Source organism: Ovis canadensis, chromosome 15 (assembly GCF_042477335.2).
Source record: "Ovis canadensis isolate MfBH-ARS-UI-01 breed Bighorn chromosome 15, ARS-UI_OviCan_v2, whole genome shotgun sequence".
Lineage (NCBI taxonomy): Eukaryota > Metazoa > Chordata > Mammalia > Artiodactyla > Bovidae > Ovis > Ovis canadensis.
This window is the reverse complement of record NC_091259.1, coordinates 16,316,728-16,333,114: the sequence shown is the minus strand read 5'-3', so window position 1 is coordinate 16,333,114 and position 16,387 is coordinate 16,316,728.

Here is a 16,387-nt window from a genome sequence, read left to right as displayed (position 1 = left end):
TATATGCAGAGTACATTATGAGAAACACTGGACTGGAAGAAGCACAAGCTGGAATCAAGATTGCAGGGAGAAATATCAATAACCTCAGATATGCAGATGACACCACCCTTATGGCAGAAAGTGAAGAGGAACTAAAAAGCCTCTTGATGAAAGTGAAAGAGGAGAGTGAAAAAGTTGGCTTAAACCTCAACAGTCAGAAAACAAAGATCATGGCACCTGGTCCCATCACTTCATGGGAAATAGATGGAGAAACAATGGAAACAGTGTCAGACTTTATTATTTTGGGCTCCAAAATCACTCCAGATGGTGACTGCAGCCATGAAATTAACAACACTTACTCCTTGGAAGGAAAGTTATGATCAACCTAGATAGCATATTCAAAAGCAGAGACATTACTTTGCCAACAAAGGTCCATCTAGTCAAGGCTATGGTTTTTCTAGGGGTCATGTATGGATGTGAGAGTTGGACTGTGAAGAAGGCTGAGCACCGAAGAATTGATGCTTTTGAACTGTGGTGTTGGAGAAGACTCTTGAGAGTCCCTTGGACTGCAAGGAGATCCAACCAGTCCATTCTGAAGGAGATCAGCCCTGGGTGTTCTTTGGAAGGAATGATGCTAAAGCTGAAGCTCCAGTACTTTGGCCACCTCATGCAAAGAGTTGACTCATTGGAAAAGACTCTGATGCTGGGAGGGATTGGGGCAGGAGGCGAAGGGGATGACAGAGGATGAGATGTCTGGATGGCATCACTGACTTGATAGACGCGAGTCTGAGTGAACTCCGGGAGTTGATGATGGACAGAGAGGCCTGGCATGCTGCGATTCATGGGGTCGCAAAGAGTCGGACACGACTTAGCGACTGAATTGAACTGAACTGAACTGAGAAGCAAGCAAAAAGTCTTTCTACAAGGAAATGGATAAACAAATGGTGGTGCACTCATAGACTGAAGCATTATATGGATGATAAAAGAGACAAGGCCACCAAGCCACCAAAAATCATGGAAGAACTCCAAATACATTATTCTGAGTGAAAGAAGACAATCTAAAACAGTTTTATATTGTATTATTCCAAATATATGACCTTCTAGGAAAGGAGAATCTATGGGTATAATAAAAATATCACTGGTTTACAGGGATTCTCGGAAGAGATTTTTCAGGATAATGAAACCATTATTCAGTATAATACTGTAATGTTGGATACATGTAATGTTGGATATATGTTAGTCAAAAGCCATAGATTGTGTATTACAAAGAGTGAGCCTTAATGTAAGCTATAGAATTTTCTTAATAATAATGCATTAATATTGGCCCACTGGTTGTAACAAATATAGCACATTTACGCAAGATATTAAAATAGGGGAAATTGGCATAAGTTAAGGGGCTTCCTTGGTGGCTCAGATGGTAAAGAATCTGCCTGCAATTCAGGATGCCAATATTCGATCCCTGATCCAGGAAGATCTCCTGGAGAAGGGACTAGCAAGCCACTCTTGCTATTCTTGCCTGGAGAATTCTATGGACAGAAGAGCTTGGCAGGCTATAGTCCCTGGGGTTGCTGTGTTGGGCTCAACTGAGTGATTAGTACTTTCACACTTTCAAGGGGTGTATGGGATCTCTATTTTTAGCTCAATTTTTTCTGTTAAGGAAAATTGCTCAAAATTAATAAAGCTTATTAACTTTCTTAAAAGTAGAGAAAATGTGATAATTTAGACATGTAAATTTATAGGAAACTTGATTGCTATTGTTATGACCATGTATCTCTGTGTAACCAACTACTGCAAATGTGATGGCTTGAAACAAGTCATTTCATGACGTTCACAATCTATAATACAAAATGGACCAGACTAGACTGCTTGATTCTCCTGCTCCATGTGGTGTTGAACAAGGTCACTTGGTTATATTCAGCATGTAGCTGGGTTGGAGTAGAGAATCCAAGTCAGCTTCTTTTATATATCTGGTGCCTCGGTGGGAAAGGATGGAGAGCAAGGCTCTATTGAGCCACTCTCCACTCGGTTTTTTCATTGTTTTTCCACATAATGTTTACAGCAGGAGAGTTTAAACTTCGGCAGTTGAGCTGCCTAGAGTGGGTGTTCCAAGAGGCAAGAAGCAAAACCTGTCAATCTCTTTGGGCCTTGACCTATAAACTGGTAAAACATCCCTTCTGCCATCTCTATGTGTTAAAACAGTTATGAAACCTACCCGTATTCAAAGGGGAGAATACATAGATGCCCCCACCTCTCTATGAGAGAAATGACAACGATTTTGTCACCATCATTGATCTATCACAGCCATTCTATGGAATTTTTATTTTATCCTGTAGTGCATGGGAGCTACTGAAAGATTTTAATCTAGAGAAAGACATATTGGAATCAGTTGTGGCAGCATGATATAGGAAATAAAGAAGAAAAAAAACCTGGAGGAAGGAATCCCAGACACTCATTATCACAGAATTTTTACTTTGTATTTTTAAGTGGCTTTTTTTTGGCAGGGGGCGGTTTGGGGTGGGGGGTGGTTAAAGCCCATTTCATTGTTATGATTGTAAACATGATTATGTTTAGTTTCTAAGATACTGATGTAATTAGAAATGGTAAGCTTTCACATGTGTTGGGTTTTCATCACTCCAATTAGACTATAAGCTCTTTGAAATAGAAATCTTATAAATCCATGACACCAAGTATTTTGTAAATGCTCAGAAAATATTTATTGATTGACCGATTAAAGAAAGCAAAACACATGAGACTCTTCTTCTGTAAACAAATATTTATTGTGCTTTTGAAATCTGCCAGGCATTGTTCTGTTATTATAATTGGAATATAATGAGATATAACATTATACATTTTCAAGGTATGTAATACACTGATTTAATATAGTTATATATTGCAAAATGATATGACCATTCTAATAGCTAACATCTCCATCACTTCACATAGTTATCCTCTCTTTGTTTAACATCATTAACAAACATTTCTTTGTTTAACTTGTTTGTTTCTTTGTTTAAACAAATATTAAACATTTCTTTTTTCAATATCATTTTTTTGGTTAATATCTAGTTTTTTAGCAACTTTCAAGTATGTAGTATAATATTGCCATCTATAATCACCTTGCTATACATGGAATTCCCAAAACTTACTAATATTATAATTGGAAGTTCTTACCTTTTGTGGATATAAAGTTTTCCCCAGGTGATTTATGGACAGAGGAGCCTGGTAGGCTGCAGTCTATGGGGTCGCTAGGAGTCAGACACGACTAAGTTGCTTCACTTTCACTTTTCACTTATGCACTGGAGAAGGAAATGGCAACCCACTCCAGTGTTCTTGCCTGGAGAATCCCAGGGATGGGGGAGCCTGGTGGGCTGCCATCTATGGGGTTGCACAGAGTCAGACACGACTACTGAAGTGATTTAGCAGCAGCAGCACCAGGTGATTTATTGATAATGCTATCCATTCCCCACTGAATATTATTGGCCCTTTTCAAATATTAGCTGACCATGTATGCAGTTTCATTTCTGTGCTCTTGGCTTTGTTCCATTTGTCATGTGTCTGTCTTCATGCCATTACCATACTGTTTTGAATACTACTGCCTTGTAATATACTTTGAAATCAGGAAGTGTGATGTATCTGGCTTTGTTTTTCTTTCTGAAAAGTGCTTTGGCTCTTTGGGGATCTTCTGTGGTACCATGTAAATTTTAGGATTATTTTTTCTTTTTCTGTGAAACATGCCGTTATAATTTTGATAGGAATTGCATTAATGTTATATATGGCTTTGAATATTATGGACTTTTTGACAATGTCCATTATTCCAATCTATGAACACATGTATCTTTCCATTTATGTGAATCCTGTTCCTTTTCTTTCAACAATGTCCTATAGTTGTCAGTGTGTATTTCCTTCACTCTCTTGGTTAAATGTACTACCAAGTATTTTATTGGTTTTGATACTATTGGGATTGAGATTGTTTTCTTTATTTCTTTTTCAGATATCTCATTGTTAGTATATAAAAATGTAACTGATTTCTATATGCTATTTTTTGACCCGGTAACTCTTACTGAATTTGTTGATTAGTTCTAACAGTTTGGGATGGAATCTTTAGGATTTTATATAGATAAAAGTATAGCATTTGCCAATACAGAAAATTTTACTGCTTCTTTTCCAATAATCATGTCCTTTTTTGCCAAATTGCTCTGGCTAGAACTTCCAGTACTATGTTGAATAAGAATGGTGAGAGTGGGCACCTTTGTCTTATTTCTGATCTTAGAGAAAAGTTTCCAGCCTTTTACTGTAGAATGTAACATTAACTGTGGCCTTGTTTTATACAGCCTTTATTATGTTGAGGCAAATTCCTTCTATAGTCAATTTGTTGAGAATTTTTATTCTGAAAGAACGTTATATATTTGTCAAATGCTTTTCATGCATTATTGAGATGATAACATGATTTTTATCTTTCATTCTAGCATTAATATAATATATCACAAATCGATTTGCACACATTTAACCATTTTTGCATCCCAAGAACAGATTCTATCTGATCATGGTGTATGATCTTTGAAATGTGCTTTTGAATTCAAGTTGCTAGTATTTTGTTGAGAATTTTTGAATCTCAACATGCAAAGATGATGAGAAATATTCATCAGGAATATTGGCCTGCAACTTTCTTTTTTTTATATGTCCTTAATTGGTTTTGGTATCAGGGCAATTCTGGCCTCATAAAATGAATTTCCAAGTGTTCCCTTCTCTTGAATTTTTGGCAAGAATTTGAGAAGAATCAACTTTACTTCTAAAATGTTAGATATAATTCACCAATGAAACCATCTGGTCCTGAACTTTTCTATGTTGAGTAGTAATTACTGTTCATTGGATATTTAGATTTTCCGTGTCTCCTTGATTCAATTTTAGTAGATTGGATGTTTCTAGGAATTTATCTGCTTCCTCTAAGTTAACTAATTTGTTGGCATATAAATGTTCATAGTAGTCTCATGATCCTTTGTATTTTTCTGGTATCAGCTCTAATGGGTCCTCACTTATTTATAATTATATTTAGTTTCTTCTCTCTCTTTTTTCTTAGTTTACCTAAATGTTTATCAATTTGGTTTGTATATTTTTAAAAAGTGCTCTGAGTTTCATTAATTTTTGTGTTCTCTATTTCATTTATCTCAACTATGCTCTTTGTTGTTCCCTTCCTTGTAATTTTGAGCTGGCTCATTTTCCTAGTTCCTTGAGGGGCAAAGTTAGGTTGTTTCAGATCTTTCTTTTTCATTAATGTAAGCTTTTATAGCTATAAACTTCCCACTTAAAACTGCTTATACAACATACCATACGTTTGGTCTACTGTGTTTTCATTTTTGTTTGCTTCAGTGAAGTTTTTTTTTGTTTTTTTTTTTTTTTTCTTCTTTCTTTCTCTCTCTTTTGATTTCTTCTTTGACCCATTGGTTGTTCGTGAGTATGTTGTTTAATTTCAACAGATTTGTGAATCTTTCAGCTTTTTAAAATTGCTTCTAATTTTATACCATTTTGACCAGCAGAGATGAGGTATCGTTCTTTTATGTTTGCAATGCATCAGTGAATAACACAATAATGGCTTCTTTAGGCAAACATTTTAAATCTACAAAACCCATAATGGATATGGAGGACCACCTGAAAATATTCTGTAAAGAATCTATAATTCTTTCACACAGCTCTCATCTAAGTGCTGTCTCTGTAAAACTTCAAAAATGTTCTTGTAAACTGCAAGTGACCTTGGAGTCAGAAATTGCTTTGTCTGTGTAAATAGACAATTATTTTACTCAACACTACAGGGTCTATAAGTCAACTAAGACAATCTAGTAGCAGTAGGGTATCAATCTAAAGAGAGCATCTTGCCCTTGCAGGCATTTCTTCATTTGAATGCACAGCTGCAACTACTATTATGAAAGCAAAATCCTAATTGCACTCAATCAACAACAAGGATATTTCCATTTATTGCTTGTCCAAGGTCATTTATTTTTTCTGCTATCTAACCTGTGTAAGTATTCAAAAAATGAAAATGTTTTGAAGTCTTTGGATATACACACATTCCCAATAAAAGCTCTATATACCTGATCCAATGGACTACATAATTGGATTTTAAACAGACAGAGACAAAGAGAAACAGAGGTTATCAGCAGTATAAAGATCATAGAAATGAAAGGTTTTCTCTAAATATAAAAAAACAAAGATTCAAAACCATGTTATGCTACAATCATTTTGGTTATTATCTTACATTTTAAGCCATATTTAGAAAAAGAACACTAGCAAGCATACAGCTGGAAAAGCAGATCTCATAAATGTAATCAGATCGTATTTTGCAACAAATTAATCACTCTGAAAAATTGAGAAGATATGTAAAGTACATATCTAAGTATTGCCAATATTGTCTATTCTTTCTCTTGTCTTTTAGTTGAACCTGTATTTATTGAATACTATATGTCAGGAACTGTGCTATGAACTGAAAATAAACAATAAAGAAGACAGTGTTCCTGTCACATTAGTATTCACAATATTTAGAAAGATATATAAATACAAAGTTTTATTTAAACCATTTAGATTTCCTAAGAAATTAAAATTTAATGGCAAGTGTACAGAGAAATTGAAACTTGCATGTATTCTTGATGGGAATATAAATTGATTGAGATGATTTTTTTCTAGAGTATATTTTTGTGATACTAATCAAAAGCCTTCAATACATATGCTTACTCAAGCAATTCAATTCCTGGAAATTCATCCTAAAAAAAGAAAAAAAAAATGAAGCTACACAAAAATTTATCTGAAAGGAATTTCATCACACGATTTTTATAATATTAAGATTGGCAACTATTTAAAAATCAACAATAAAGAATTTGGTCAAATTATTTGCTACTTATGATTATTCAGTGCATGGCCTTTTAAAATAATGTTATTGATGAGATGAGACTATATCAGCTATGCTGTCAATTTTTTTTTTTCTTAGACTACAAAGTAACATATACAAAACAAGGCTATTTTTGTTAAAAAAATTTTTTTATGTGGTGAGATGAACTGGCAAAAACCACCCTCATTGTCCCCATCAGTCGTAGGGCAAGAATCAAAATAATTTAATCATATTTGGCACCATTCTTCCTGGCACCAAAAACAATAGTCATTGAAAACCAGAGTGGTTGTTCTTGTGATTCAGCCAAGATTCAGGTCTGGCAAGGAAGAGCAAAATGCTTCCCAGCATAATAATGGGGCAGTCTGTTGTTCACAAAGGACAAAACACAGAAACCCAAGCTGATATGGAAAATGTCTTTCCTTCACTATCATACCAGCTTGCATTTTCTCAGAGGAAAATTAATGCCTCTCTTTATGAGAAGGATGTACCCTTCAGGTGACTTAATTAACAGAAGCTGCTGTCAAAGGTGAAGAGGCTGAACTGGTATTAAGAGGCTGCTGTAAAGCACACAAAGCTAAGCTTGGTGGTCTGTGATGTCCTAGAGGAGTGGGATGGGGATGGGCACTGGGCAGAAGGGAGGTCCGAAAGGGAGTGGATGTAGTTATGCATATGCCTGGTTCACTTCATCATGCAGCAGAGGCTAACACAACATTGCAAAGCAGTTATATTCCAATTTAAAAAAAAGAAGAAAGAGATTGGCACTCACCTTTATTCACAGGAGAGAGGCCAGTGCTTTCTGTTACCTGCTAAATCTATGCAGGAGTGAGCAAACTATGGTCTGCAGGCCAAAGGTAGCCCACAACCTAATTTTTAGTGGCTAACTAACAAGTTAAAAATAATTTTTAAATAGTTGGAGAAAATTAAGGAAAATGTCATGTGACATGAAAATTGCATGAAATTCAGCTGTCAGCATCCATAAATAAAGTTCTGGAACATAGCCATAATATTAGAGGAAACACCATGGTCAGGCACCATAGTAACCATTTGCATGAGTAATTTTATAATAGAAGATTCTGGTAAAGAATATGTAACTAACAAGTCACCACCTGCAGGAAGAATTTGGGAAAGGTCAAAAGGAGACACCACATGTCCTACCAACTTGTCAGAATCCTCCTTGTTAATCCATCATGGCTGAGCAAGGCAGGTACCACCAAGAAAGACCCTGAGTCAGAATGAATGGTCATTTAGAATGATTAGATGGAAACTAATTCCATCATGTGAAACCCAAGACTGTGAGTCATCTGGCAGACTACTCCTGGGTGCCCTTCCCCTCCTGCTCTCTGCCTACGTGCCCCTTCCCAATAAAATCTCTTGCTTTATCAGTACACAACAAATGTCTCCTCAGACAATTCATTTTGGAGTTTTAGATAAGATCCTACTCTTAGGCCTCATAAGGGGTCCCCCTTCCAGCAACAACAGTCTTTGACTTAAGTTTTACTATTATCTAGTATTCTTGCCTGGAGAATCCCATAGACAGAGGAGCCTAGCAGTCTATGGTCCATGGGGTCACAAAGAGTCGGACACAACCGAAGTGACTTAGTATGGCTAATTCCTACTATCTTGGCAGAGTTGAATGGAGTTGCAGGAAAGATCATATAGCTTAAAATGCCTAAATATTTGCTGTTTGGCTCTTTGAAAAAAAAAAATATTGCAAGCTCTGATCTAGTGGAGAGATCCTCAGTGTGCTTCTCAGCATGGCCCAAGTGACACTTGAGTATGAACTATCTCCTGTGAAGACATGCAGTTTTCCAAGGAAAGGACTTGTATTACAAGTTGAAATGACCTGAAGTACCCTCTCCCCTCTCCTCTTTTAAGAGTACAAAAAGACTCTGAGTGTTTATCCCAATAAAAATTACCTTATGTGTGGTAGCAAAGACTCTTTCCCTCAGGAATAAAAATTCAAGGGAATCCTGTTCACATCCAGTTTATATATAAATATAACACAAGCATTGATATCCATTTCCACACCCACTTCCCACTTCAAGGATCAACCTTTTCTGAAATATTCTGCAAAGTGAGGCTTCCCTTAAGTTCTCCCAAAAGGTCTACTCAGAAGCTCCTCTGGGGTAGAATTTCTCCCAAGTTGGCTACAGACCACTGCTCATCTACTGCTGCTCACCATCTGGAACTCTTGGACCCTGACTCCTATTTGGACTCTACTCTCTCTCTCTCTGCAAGTGCTGGATAGTCAGTGTGTAGCACTCTGCCCTTTTATTCTCTACAAAACCACTAGGCAAGCTTATAAATATCTAAAATATTTTCTACTCCTAACTTTTTGCTTTTCTCCCAAGTATTTCCTTCATTTAACATCCCCTTACCACCATGCAGAGCTCCTTCCACCATCTAGGAAACTTCATTCTTTGCAAAGAAGGACTGACCCTGCTCCAATTTGCATTCCCTGTCCCCTTCCTTTGTATTCATACGGAACACTTCCCTAAGCCTTTTTAATGCAATTAGTACTAATGTGGTGGTGTGGAGGGGCTTCCATTTGTATCCCTGATGATGGCCATGACGTCTCAAGTTGTGGCGAAAGATGGGTGGCTTTGGAACTCCAAATCTCAAAGCCAAGCATAAGCCCTTTGTTATGGATTGAATGTTTATGTGCCCCCTGCAAATGTATATGTTAAAGACTTAATCTCCAATGCCAAGGTATTTGGAGTTTAGGCCTTTGGGAGGTGATTGGCTTTAGATGAGGTCATGTGGGTGGAGCCATCAGATTGGGAATAGTATCCTTGTCAGAAGAGAGAGAGTAGAGTTCTTTCTGTCCACCGCGTGAAGATAGAGTGAGAGGGTGACTGTCTGAAAGGTAGGGAAAGAGCTCTTGCCAGCAAATGAAGCAGCATCAACCTTGATCTTGGACTTCCTAGCCTTCAGAACTGTAAGAAATAAATGTCTGTTGTCTAAGCCATCCAGGTTGTGGTATTTTGTTTTGGCATTCCACGCTTTGACACCCTCCAAATCAGGTCACGTACTCAAGCTATCTACTAGTGACCTGCATATGAGCCTGTTTAATCTGCCCAATTTTTTTCTAATAGGTAATTATTGGACCAAGCAGGTATACTCACACACACAGACCCACACACACACTCACACATGCACATGTACTCAAACCATACACCTGCACTTATTTATCATACATCTCTCAAAAGCAAATACTACTTGTCAAAAAATAAAAATATGTAATAAACTGGTTTGCATTGTTGTAATGTAACCTCCTTATCCTTCCCTGCTATTAAAGCTTTACTAAAATCTATATTGTTCATGAATACTTGGAATAAATGAATTATTTTGTGGGAAGTCCAAAGAGGCATGACTTTCCACATGTGTATCAATATGATGTGATAAACATTGTGCATTTACTTAACCAGACATCTTTTTAGCCGAAAAGCAAGGATATTAGGCCTCTCAATATTTGCAGAAATCTAGAGCAAAGGTTTTGAGCTACCATAAACTGCAGGATAAGAATCCAAACCAACTATATATATATATATATATATCTCTTTTGGCCTGGGAAATATTAATTACAGCTTTCAGAAATAAGTTTTACTATGTAACAGGATGTTTTAGCTGTGTTATGGACTGAACATTTGTGTCCTCCCAAAATTCATATGTTTGAAGTCCTAACCCACAATATGATGCTATTAGGAGATGGGGCCTTTGGGAGGTAATTAGGTTTAGATGAGGTCATGAGGATGGAGCTTCCCTGATGAGATTAGTACCTTTATAAATGTCTCTCACCCCCACAACCTCCCTCTCTCTCTCACTCCTCCCCACATGAACACACAGAGGAAAGGCCATGTGAGCACACAGTGGGAAAGTGACATCTGAAGGCTAAAAGGAAGGCCCTATCAGAACCCAACCTTGCTGGCACCCTGATCTCAGGCTTCCAGTTTCCAGAATTATGAGAAAAGAAATGCCTATTGATTTAAGCCACTCAGTGTATAGTATTTCGTTCTTTCAGCCAAACCAGACTAAGATAGAAACTGAGACTAAGAAGCGGGGTGGTGCTGAAATAAATATCTATAAATGTAGAGGGAACTTCAGAACTGGTGGTGGGTAGGGGCTTGGAGAGATTTGAGAGACATACTAGATAAAGCAGAGATTGCTGTGAAAGGACTGCTAAAGGTGGTTCTGGTGAGAGCTCAGAAAGAAAAAAGCACAGCTGCTGTGAAAGCTCCCATCTTCTTAGAAATACAGAAATAATCATGAATAAAATGTTGGGAGAAATATGGTAAAAGTCATTCTGGTGAAGTCTCACATGGAAATGAGGTACATGCTATTTGACAATGAAGGAAAGGCAGTCCTTATTATGAAGGGGCAAGTGACATGGCTGAATTGTGCTCATGTTCCAGTGTTTTGTTGAAGGTAGAATTTTTTTTCAATTAATTTTTATTGGAGTATAGTTGATTTACAATGTTGTGTTAGATTCTGCTATAGGCAAAGAGAATCAGCTATACATTTTCATAGATCCATTCTCATTTAGATTCTTTTCCCATATAGGTCATTACAGAATATTGAGTAGAGCCCCTGTGCTATACAGTAGGTTCTTTTTAGCTATCTATTTTATACAGAGTAGTGTGTATATGTCAATCCCAATCTCCCAGCTTATCTCCCTCCCCCTGCTTCTCCCCCTGGTAACCATAAGTTTATTTTCTACATGTGTGACTCTGTTTTGGTTTTATGAACAAGTTTCACTTGTACCATTTTTTATATTCCATGTATAAGTGAAACGAAGATGTGGTACATATATACAATGGCATATCACTTAGCCATTAAAAAGAACAAAATAATGCATCTGCAACAATGTGGATGAAGCTAGAGATCGTCATAGTGAGTGAAGTTAAGTCAGACAGAGAAGGCAGGACTTTTGAGTGATGGAAAATACAGATTATCTGAGGAGACTTCAGGCAAAGTCTTGAAGGAGTAGTTTATTTCCTCCTGACTGCTCACAGTAAAGTGTGAGAATGGAGAAAGAATTGAATAAGGAATCGTTAAGAACAAAGGAATCAGTACAAAAAGGCTTGAAAAGTTCTCATACTATCCATATTGCATAGAACACCAAGGATGCGGCAGAATAACGATTTGATATAAAGTTTAGTTATGGGTATGAACCAGAGACTTAATCAGCCACTCCAATGGAAACACTGCCAATATGAACTGAAGGGCACACAAATAGGACAAAAAGTGTCCCAGTCAGTTTGGGCTGCTAAAGCAGAATACCATAGACTGGGTGTGTTATAAACAACACAGATTTATTTCTCATAGCTCTAGAGGCCATGAAGTCTAAGATCAAGTCCCTGGCAGATTCAGTGTCTGGTGAAGGCCCACTTCCTCATTCATAGACAGAAACCTCATATGGCAGAAGGGGTGAGGCAGAGCTCTGAGGGCTCTATAAGGACACTAATCTCATCATGAGGGTTCCACTATCATGACCTAATTACCTCCCAAAGCCTCTGCCTCCAAATACCATCACATTGGGGGTAATTAGGTCTCATATGTGAATTTTGGGGAGACACAAATATTCTATGTATAGCACCAGGAAAACTGTCAGACTTCTTAGATGCTACAGGACAGGATCAGAGAGCAGTTCACCCACAAACAAGCAATATTCTTCAAAACACAGGAAGAGATCCCAAAAGCAATCATCAGGACTCTCTCCTGGGTTTCTAAGGATAGAAACATCACCTCAATTTCAACACATGAAAGGGCAGTCACCCTGGAGCTGTGGAGGCCGGGCTTCCTGAAGCTCTGTAGGCTTGACCCCAGCCTGGCAGAATCCTGGAGGCATGACCCCCATCAAGCAGAGACTCAGGGGCAGGACTGCCCCTCCACATGTCCCTAAGGCAGAGCATTAATCCCAAGAGAACTATACCCCACCCTTAAGATCTAATGGCATTTTCATTGCTAGGTTTTTTACTCACTTCAGACCTGTTATCTCTTTCCTCCCTTCTGAAATAACGATACCTATTCTATTCCTGTAGGACTTCCCTGGTGGCTCAGATGGTAAAGCGTCTGTCTACAATGCAGGAGACCTGGGTTTGAGCCCTGGGTTGGGAAGATCCCCTGGAGAAGGAAATGGCAATCCACTCTAGCACTATTGCCTGGAAAATCCCGTGGACAGAGGAGCCTGGTAGGCTATAGTCTATGGCATCGCAAAGAGTCGGACACGACTGAGCAACTTCATTTATTCTATTCCTGTCCCATCATTGTGTTTTGGATGCACTGTATTTTGGAAGTGCATCACTTATCTGGTTTCATAGACTGGAAAGGAAATTTCCCTCAGGATGAATCATCCCTGGAGTCTCAGTCATATCTGATTTAGATATACAGTCAGCCATTGGCATTCATGGGTTGTGCCCACATATTTAACCAACTAAAGAACAATCAAAAATTTTTTTCAGAAAGCTTCAAAACCCAAAAATTGAATTCGCTATGTGGCAGCAATTATTTACATGTCATTTATACTATATTTGCAAGTTACTGCATAGCCTTCACATTGTGTTAGGTATTACAAGTAATCTAGAGATTATTTAAAGTATATAAGTGTAAGTTATATGCAAACCCTACATCACTTTATGTAAGGAAGTTAGATTTTGGTATTTGAGGGGGTCCTGGAAGCAATACCTTCTTGGTTATCAAGGGATGGCTGTATTTGGATCACACCTGTGACTTTGGACTTGAGAGTTGATACTGGAACCAACTGAGACTTTTAAAGCTGTTGAGATGAAATGAGTAGTATCCTGTGTGCGGGAAGGATATAAATTTTGAAGGGCCAGGACAGAATGTGAGAGACTGAATGTTCTCCAAAATTCATATGCTAAAACTATAACCTTCAATATGATGCTGTTAGTAGGTAAGGCCTCTGGGAGGTCATTAGTTGAATAATAAAGACTGGATCCCCTATGATGAGATTAGTGTCTTTGTAAGATGAGAAAGAGACACCAGAGCTTCCTCTTCCACCATGAAAGGATACCGAAAGAAAGCAGCCTTCCATAAGCCTGAAAGAGGGCCCTATTTTTAAAGAACCAAATCTGCCAGCATCTTGATCTTGGAATTCCCAGACTCCAGAACTCTGAGAAATAAATATCCGTTCTTTGAGCCACCTGGTTTATAGTGCTTTTTTATAGAAGTCCAAGCGAAGGCAAGCTGCATATGGCATAAAATATAACTTCAAACTGGTTGAAACACTTAGGATATTGATTATCTAACATCAATGGAAATCCAGAAGTATGGGTGCTTTTGTCCAGTTTAATCAAATCAATTCTGTTATCAAGGATCCAGGTTCTTTCTGTCCCTCTACTCAACTACCCACAATGTCAGCTTCATCTTAAAAATTATCTCTCAAGATTTCAGGTTGGCCCTCTTTGGCCATTAGAACTTTATGCTTTCTTGTTGTAACTGAACAAGAAAGAGAAAGGCCTCTCCTACACTTATGGAATAAATGGCCTTTTTCTACAATTTGATTGGTCAAAATAAATCATGTATTAACCTTGCATCACTGCAAGTCTTCAAAGGAAGTGTATATGTTAAATAACTTAGAGTAACAAGACTGTACCTCCTCTAGAATAGAGTGAGCTTTCCCTAAAATAGAAGAGGTAGAAACCCAAAGATTCTATCAGAAGGGAGAAAAAGGTGAATAAATGTCTGGTGGACAATAATATTATCTACTGCACAGTATAGGCAACTCTTATTAGGGCCCAGTATTATCTATGAATTCATGTTCTGAGATTTACTAAGGTTCTATTTTGCAGACAATACTGAATTATTTGCTGAAAAAAAAAATAACTCTTTAAAAAGTTTACAGATCAGATCACACCAAGAGTATAATTAAATGCTCACATAAGTGACTTCAAATTCCAAAATAATTTCAAAAACTAAAGCATTGTCACACAAATAAGGGTTAAGTTGAATATCAGAATAAGTGTATGGTGTTTGCAGTAAATTATTTGTTATTTTCAGTGCCTATTATCCAGTTTTTCAGTTAACTTCCTCCAGGTTACCCCAAAGTCAGTACATACAGTTTTTTTCTGTCTTCCTCAAGACAGTCTAACCTTGCTTCTATCCACTATATTTTATAGTGAATATAAAATATAACCATTATTAATGGACTCTCAAAATCCTAATCTTAACCCAGAATATAGGGAATATTATTTATGAGTGCTCCTGTAATCACTGATGACCTCAATCAGAATTTGAACTCAGTAAAAGATTTGGTCTTGAATAGATAACACAGCTCCACAGTATAAGTCAAAAGATTAAAAATAACTCGAGGAAACTAGGTTAAGACATAATGGTCATCATTTACACTGACCCTTTACATTGAGCTCTTGAGGCTCCTGTTCATTGAAATTATAAGTACCTTGATATCCTTGATGTTTTTTCTCTCATCTTTCTGTTTTTACAAGTTCCTATAATCATGAACTGGTACACCTTTCTCTTCATTCGTTATCATATTTAAATTTAATTAAAAATTAATATCCTCACAATTTATAAATGGTCTTTTGACAGTACTTCACTACAGTAAAGCAATTTCCTGGCTTTCATAACCAGACTGAAATCTTCTAAAAATTGAACAATGGGTCTATTAAAACAATGGATACTATTCACCATCTGGGTCTCCTTGAAAGCTTGTTTGAGGCCAAGCTGTTATTTCTATAGAAGAAAAGAAAATGGACTAAACTGGAAAGACCCAATGGGCCTATTATACATACTTATAAAGTTTTTACTCAGATAAGGCATGCAGTTGATTAGCTTCTATCAGTCAAAAGTGTAGCGAATAGAGATAAATACTTAGCAATTCAAGAGATAAATCTTAGGAACAGAAGAAATAGAAGCGGTGGTAAGAATTATCTGAAAAGTGAGTCAAGGACTGACTGTATCTGATACACATCTGTTTAAAAGTAATTTCAAGTCATCAAGCAGCCAATATTTTGAATACAGCAATTTACTGGGCTGGTGCACAGGGATAATCCAAAGAGATGATATGGGGTGGGAGGTGGAAGGGGGGTTCATGTGTGGGAACTCATGTACACCCGTGGTGGATTCATGTCAATGTATGGCAAAACCAATACAGTATTGTAAAGTAAAATAAAGTAAAAATAAAAATTAAAAAAAAAATGTGTAACTTCAAGTGGTTATTTATCCAGGGCATTGTCAAAGCAGAGGCTGGAGAAGACTCCCTGCTCTTGATTCCCAGAACCAAAACCTAATAGCTGTGTGACCTTGAACAAGTCACTTGACCTCTGTATTCATCATTTCTCACCAGCAAAATAATTATAACAAATTTTTTGTGATAATTTATAAGTACTAAACAAGGTAGTATATGTAAAGCACATTTAGCACTTTGTAAGCCTTTTATGCATATCATGTCTTATGATCAATTTGAAGAAAGTGTCTTGATCATATATCAAATGAAATTATTTTCAAATTGTTTTTGTTTTACAAAGACTATCTCGACTTTTAAAATCAACCATA